Consider the following 7,861-nt stretch of genomic DNA (forward strand, 5'->3'; position numbering starts at 1 on the left):
TACCTCATTCTCACATCACATAATAACTCTGGGGAGTTTTGTTGTCGCTGCCGCTAATCGAAGCCATTCTCCCCCACTCCCCTGAGTTAAACAGGGGATATACGATATTGTGGACCTATATAGACAATTCTCTTGCAGGGGGTAAGTTGTCAAAAAGAACTCCTTGTGTAGAATTTCAGACAATTCCATTGAACAATGTGGGTAAAATCATCAAAATACCGAGTATCGGGAATATATAGGGGTTGCTGGTTTTGAATTTAATAGCCAAAATTTAGGTAAAATGCAGGTGTTCAATACGAATGTCAAAGGTTGTTATCCCTTTTATTTGTAGTGATCGTGTCTATTACTTATTTTCTACGACGTTTGACTTGAACGTGATTTGTTTGCGTGGTGTAAATGGGGATAATTTATGTGGATTCCGTAGCCAGGGTGAAATGGGGATAAATATTATACGCATGTCAAAGGCAAGACGTTGTTATTGTTATCCCTTTTATTTGTACTGATCGTGTCTGACTTATTCTCCACGATGTTTGATTTGAACGTGATTTGTTTACATGGTGTAAATGGGTATAATTCTTGTGGATTCAGTAGCCGGGGTGAAATGGGGATAATTGTGGAGTGAAATGCATTGCCTATGACTTATTTTTTCATGATGTATGATTTGTTTGCGTGGTTTGTTTAAGCATAGAAAATGTAGGTGTTCAATATATTTTTAGGGGATGATTGTGTGTAATGTTTAAGACGAACTGTAGTAAGATGAACATTTGACCGGGTGATGCAGATTGTTATATGTGTGTGTGTGATCCTGCCTATGACTTATTAACCACGGGGCAATATCGTGTAGTGAGTTATTGTATGCATATTTTAGGGGATGTTTGTGTGTGTTGTTTAAGGCGCACTCAGTGTTAAGATGTCCTTTTATTTGGGATGGCCTTTTTTTGGGACACATTACAAATGTGTTGTGTGTATGATTTATAATTTTTTTTATTTGGAATTTCCTTGGTAACAAATTGTGTGGGATATACTTAAGATTTTTGTATGTTTGAATTATGAATAAATTGTCAATAAATTCAGAAGAAGGTTGACAACATGAAAAGATGATATCGAAGAAGAAGAAAGATCGCTAGAAGTAAATACATGGGATGCGTTTAGAGAAGACATAATAGAAGACTCTCTAAGGGTACGGATACCCGAGGGGTGAAACATTTATGAGTTGAAAGCGACAGACTCATATTTCACTGATGATGTCCCTGAAAACCTGATAATATTATCTCTGGAGAGTTGGCCAAATGTGTTGGTGGGAAGCGAAATTGAAGATGCTGAGGAATATGTGAAGGAATAAACATATGTTATTAAAAATAATATAATAGATTTATGTAGTGAAGCTGAAAGTGATGATGCAATTGAAGATGTTGCAAAGGATTTTAATACTTATAAGAATATCATGAAACAATTTAATAATAACTATAAAGAATAAAATAATAAAAACCGTGATTTTTTTGCTTTGGTTTGGGGCTGGTAATATTATTATTATTTGGTTTTGTTATTTGGTTTTGTAAAAAAATGCATAATTGTTGTCTTTTTTATCATGAGAGAATGAAAATAATAATGAGAGCGAGAAGGGGGTTTATCTTCTCGTTTTATTTTATTATTGGGTGTGGAGTCAAACATAAGCAATATCATATAAATAGATACAACATTCTATGAATATCATATAGTTTAAAAACAGGTGTTAAAAGATGAATTCCTACACTGAATTAGTTAATTCCTTAAATTTTCTCAACTTTAAGAAAATACTAAGTATGAAGGATATGGAAGCCAATAAGGAATATTTAATAAGCGGCGCCTACAAAACGCAAACAAAATATGGAATGGAAATTGTTTTAAAATTGGAGGACTCTATTTTCTATCTACCAGGAAGATTTATTTCCCTAAGAGATGAAGCCATAATGAAACTGAGTGAGGGAGGATTTTCAATTGCTAAGAAACCATTGAACTAAGAGTATAATACTACCACTTTGAAACTAGAATTAAAACAAATTTTGCCGAACGATATATTTTATTCGGCATATGTAGCTTAATAAAAGAAAAAAAGCAAAGAAAATAATATTACTTTATTTCTATAAAAGGCAATTCATATTTTACATAAAATCAGTATTAAAATAGAATTTTCAGTAAAAGCATGCAAAAAACTTAAAACTTAAACTCATCAATCTTCCTTTTATAGAGAGGAGAAGCGGTTGAAGACATTCGATGCTTGGCCACTAATAAATCCAAAACCTAGAGAAATGGCAATGGTTGGATTTTATTATACATGGAAAGAAAGAGATTTGCCTCTGGCAGAACACAAACATTGGTCTAGCAACTGTACTTTAATGCGGGGAATTCCATCCAACAATATACCATTGAACGTAAAGCAATTTAACAATATCCTACCTAAAGCAGGCTGTGATACGTGCGGAATGCATAATATTGTCATATCAGAGCAGTATCATTCCAAGGAAACAAATCATTCAAATTCAATAGCCCCATCTATACGCAGTACTTTAACAATTGATAGTATTATAATGTTCCTTATATTTTGCCTAGTAGTTCTTACTGGTTTACATTCCTTTTTATTTTACAAATACATAAATAAAATCTAAAAAATATAAATAAAGTAAAACAAGATGTTTTTATATAGGATTATTAATTTTATTCTACATTATCATTAATTACTAATAGACAAACGTTCAAAAGGAACTCCAAACACAAATGTCCGCAGTTGAAAGAATTCCTTTATCACCTCGTTGTATTTTTTTCCAACTTTGTTCCGGGTCCAGAATATTGATAACCAGGCACGTGAAGCTCAAATGGAAGTGAATTTATAGTATTATTTAGTAATGCACTTTCTTGTATGTTTCGATTGCTATTGAATTTATTTTTTAAATAAACAATCATTTTAAATATTTAAAACGAAAATCTATAAAAATTAAATATAAAAAATTTTAATATATAAGTTTTATGATGAAATATAATAGTGTACAGACAATAAAATGCGATTGGTGGAACAAGATACAAATATCAAAGTGAGAAACTTTGATTTTAAACGACATAATAGCGGAAAACCCAAACATAGTCAATTGCTACCAAACTCTATAAAAGATGTAATAGTTGGCCCATCGAACTGCGGAAAAACAAATGTTATGATTAGTTTGATTGAAAGTCCTAATGGACTAAAATTCGAAAACATTAAATAAAGGTAAGGTCACATTGAGCAAATATTTATAATATATTTTCACAAAAAAATGTTGTTTTCATACAGAGTTGATTTTGTGTTCACATTGCTCACATTTATTTGACAAATTTTGTTTGTTCAAATACCCATCAAATAGTGGCAAATAAAGCAATGACAAAACAGGTTTGACGTGCGGTCACATTTGAAAAATATATTTGAATAAAAAGCAGTTTGATCAAACTGTCAAAAAACAAAAAATTGTTTGGTCGAAATATTTAAAAGAAGTTATGCAGTAGGAAGAGGCGCTTTTTAATTTATATTGTGGTGCAGCATCATATATTGCCGTCAAAGAGGACGAATCCATGAAAAATAGAAAGAAAAGACCATGGGTTCGAGAATGGTTGCGTCAAAGAAAAGAGGAAGGCAAATAAAGCAATGACAAAACAGGTTTGACGTGCGGTCACATTTGAAAAATATATTTGAGTAAAAAGCAGTTTGATCAAACTGTCAAAAAACAAAAAATTGTTTGGTCGAAGTATTTAATAGAAGTTATGCAGTAGGAAGAGGCGCTTTTTATTTTATGTTGTGGTGCAGCATCATATATTGCCGTCAAAGAGGACGAATCCATGAAAAATAGAAAGAAAAGACCATGGGTTCGAGAATGGTTGCGTCAAAGAAAAGAGGAAGGATGTTGCATAAAATTGCTGACTCAACTGCGGGCTGAAACACCATCGCTCTATAAAACTTTCTTGAAGATGAACGCGGCAGATTTTGACAATTTGGTTCCTTCACTATAGCAATGAGTTTAAAAATATCTTCCTCTGCCCACTTCTCGGGGAAAGCCAAAGGTTGCAAGGCTTTCCCCGAGATTTCTTCTGCGGCACTTCATATTCGATTTCCCTTTTATTTATTAGTTTTTTTGGAATTACTTCTCTCTTCAACTATCTATTATTCCTTTTTGTCTTTTTGTAGGTAAACGTTTATCTGCACAGCTGTTTTACATGTCAATGTTGTCAATGTCGTATATGAAATAAAAACGCTTTTAGCTATCAACGTCTCTTGGGATTTTAATATACAACTTTTCAGTTGTAAATCGAGCAATTTTGGTTTTAATTGGTAACATTCCATTTGTAATTCGAGAAATACATTTGTAATTCAAATTATTGCATTTATAATTTGAATATGTCTAGTTGAATTAAATTTCAATCCAGTTGTAAATTGAGAATTCTATTTTTAATTCGAATAATTCCATTTGCAGTTCGAATAAAACTAAATAGAATTGCAATTGGAATTCTCAATTTAAAAAAGTAAATTATTTGAATTACAAATATATTTCTCAAATTACATATAAAATGTTACGAATTAAAACTAAAATAATTCCTTTACAACTGAAAAGAAACAAAAAGATATTTGTATGTTGTTTTTGTTATCTGCAATGCATTTGCGGTATTAATATAATAATATAATGTGTAAATATCAAATTGCTTGAGAAAAGTGATTTTTAAATATAAAAAGCTGACAACAGTGATGCAACAGCTGTTATTTATCACTGTTTTCTCATACAAAACCATTGTAAGGTCAAATAAATGTTTACTCTAAATAGAGGAAAATATTAGATATTAGATATATTATTATTACAGGTGTTCACATTGTTACCACATTGATCAAAATTTTCTTTGCAGACAAATAACTTTGTTTTCTCGAAATCAGCTGTTTTTGTGTTTGCCCTACAAATATATTTTGTGGTCAGATTGTGGCAAAGAAACATTTGAACTTTTTCGTCAAATATTTGCTCAATGTGACCTTACCTTAATATTCTTTAAAAAAAACATCTATTTGAAAAACCATCAGTTTGAAAACCATCGGTTTAGAAAAAAAATGGACGATGACATTTTGAAAGAACTTATTAAATCGAGGAGTGTTTTAAAAAGAAAATTTCAATCAATCAAACAGGGAGAGAACGAGATGGGTAAGGGATTAGAGTACACATTCAAACCAATAATAAACCACTAAAAGATGTTGTAAAATTATACAATTTTATTCTGACGAAGAACCAGAAACAGTGTATGATAATGGCGCTAACAATTTGAATACATAATTGGAAAAAATTACATTTGATGCAATATATGGTCCACACAAAGACGATGCAGGCGATTGGAATTTTGGAAATAGCAAGCTATATTTTGTTGATGATAAAATAAAAATTGGAAATCAAACATGGACTCTAACAGCTGGTTTATATAACCTAATGTTTCATAGAAATCCAAGTGGTTACGATAAATATAAATTAGCTATATACAAGAAAATTTTGTAAAATACATGCGTACATCGAAAAAATAATGAACCTAATAGACAAATAACAGGAAACCGAGGCCCAAAATATACAAAAATAATTAGAAAATTATTTCAATCTACTCACACTGGCGAGGGCCTAATGAATCTTATTCTCAAGAAGCCCAACTATATATATTGGGATGATCCTAATGAACTTGTTAATCGTTTAAAATTATTAATAGCTTCTAAAAATGCTGGGCATACTAATCAGGACAACGAAATCACATCAATTATTGAAGAGTTAAGAGAAGCCAATATAATACACTGATTTTATTAGAATATTATTAGTTATGAAATGAGCGTCGATAATTTCGTCACTACTCCAACTCCAATACTTTCAGAAAAAATGCCTCAACATTTTTGGGCATTGCTATTGACCAGTATTATAAAATCGATATCAAAAATAGGAAAATTAAAAATTTGGCCCAAGCGTCGGAAAATAACGACGCAGTCAACAAAGCTTACCTACAAACACAAATCGTACACGTTAAAGAAATTATAAAAAGTTGTGCTAAGACATAAGTTTATCTTTCAAAAAAAAAAAAAAAATATATATATATATATATATATATACCGCTATATTTATCGGGTTATATTTTCACAAAGTTAAACTTTGAACAACATCAACATAAGTGTTTTTTCTTTTAGACCTCAGACGACTTACAAAAGGCGCAGCGACCTCTTCAACAGAAATCTCGCAAAATGACATTTCTTGCAGTTCTTTTGACCTTTTGAACTTTTATTGCAAGTAATTGGACAACTATATACATTATTTTCAACATGGATGTCACAAATAAGTTCACCAATGCCTACAATAATTTGGTAGACTTCCACGAATTGCAAGCCAGCAGCACAGCCGAGTATAATGTGCACTCCTTGGAAGCTCTTCGGATACACCTGGACCATATCTGGAGCCACGTCAAGCGATGTTATGAAGAATGTAGGGATTATGAACCCAAAGAGAGTGTTCCTCCCATCGAACTTAAAAAGCTACGTGCAACATACAGAAATGCCATTACTACCTATAAAGTTCCCTAGGAACAATAAATGCAGAAGTTGACGTCCTTACGAACAAGGCCTCGAAGACATTGGAAAAAACCACACTGGAAAATCCCGTTCATTACTCCATAAAGCTTCCTCCATGCGACACGGATATATTCTATGGCAGCTACAAAACATGGCCGACCTTCTGAGACCTTTTTTCCGCCATTTACGTTAAAAATCCGAAAATTAGTAAGGTCGAAAAACTATATCACCTCAACCAGAAAACAGGAGGTGTAGCACGAGACATCATAGCGAAGCTTACGCATGATGGCTTTGATCTCGTGTGGAAAAACTTGACTGATAGGTACGAAAACAAACGCATGCAAATGAATGAGCAATTGAAAACCTTGTTCAACTTACCTTCGGTAATCTTAGATTCAAGCTCATCACTAAACACATTGCAACGATCAGTTACGGGTTGCCTTGAAACATTAAAAACTTTAGACGTTGACCTTAAATCCTCGGACCCCATTCTTATTTATCTATGCTCTCAAAAAATGCCTAGAACTTACCTGCAAGATTTTGAAAACATACTAGACTCAAATTCGGACATTCCAACATGGGGTGAGTGCAACAACTTCCTCACACAAAAATTTAAAATACTCGAATCTGTTGGAAAATCAATCAGTGCCTGCTAAACGTTCTCAGAACGACAAAAAAATTCACTCTTTTCACACATTGAGCTCAAATCAAAGAATACTATGACAAATAAACAACATAGACCTAAAAACACGGTCGAGCATAAATGCCAACATTGCAAAGAGCATCATATCTTAAGAAATTGTCCCAAGTTCCTACAAAAGAATACAAATGACCGTATTCACCTTGTTAAAGTAATTAACACTTGTTATAATTGCCTCTTAACCGATCATAGAGTTAACGAGTGCAAAAGCAAATTCAATTGTCGAATTTGCAAATCTCGCTTTTGCATAAGGGAAGCGGAACATAAACAATTCCTGAATCCCAACTTGATGTACGACCTAGTACGAGTACACAAGCACTTACCTTACCAAAATACAGTCCACACCTTGTATCAAACCAAATCAACTCACCTCACTTGTTCTTCGCGATGAGAATAAGCCATATTAAAAAATAAAAGAGACTTTGCTTTTCACAGCCCTAGTGGAAGTTGAATCGAACGGTCAGAGGTTTGAAGCCCGCGCAATCATAGATTCCGGCTCTCAATCGACCTTTGTCTCAGATAAGCTGAAAAATCGACTTCGACTTCCAACCAAACACGTTTCAGGACTTAATCCAGCAATGACG

The sequence above is a fragment of the Musca domestica genome, unplaced genomic scaffold (genome assembly GCF_030504385.1).
Source record: "Musca domestica strain aabys unplaced genomic scaffold, Musca_domestica.polishedcontigs.V.1.1 88, whole genome shotgun sequence".
NCBI lineage: Eukaryota > Metazoa > Arthropoda > Insecta > Diptera > Muscidae > Musca > Musca domestica.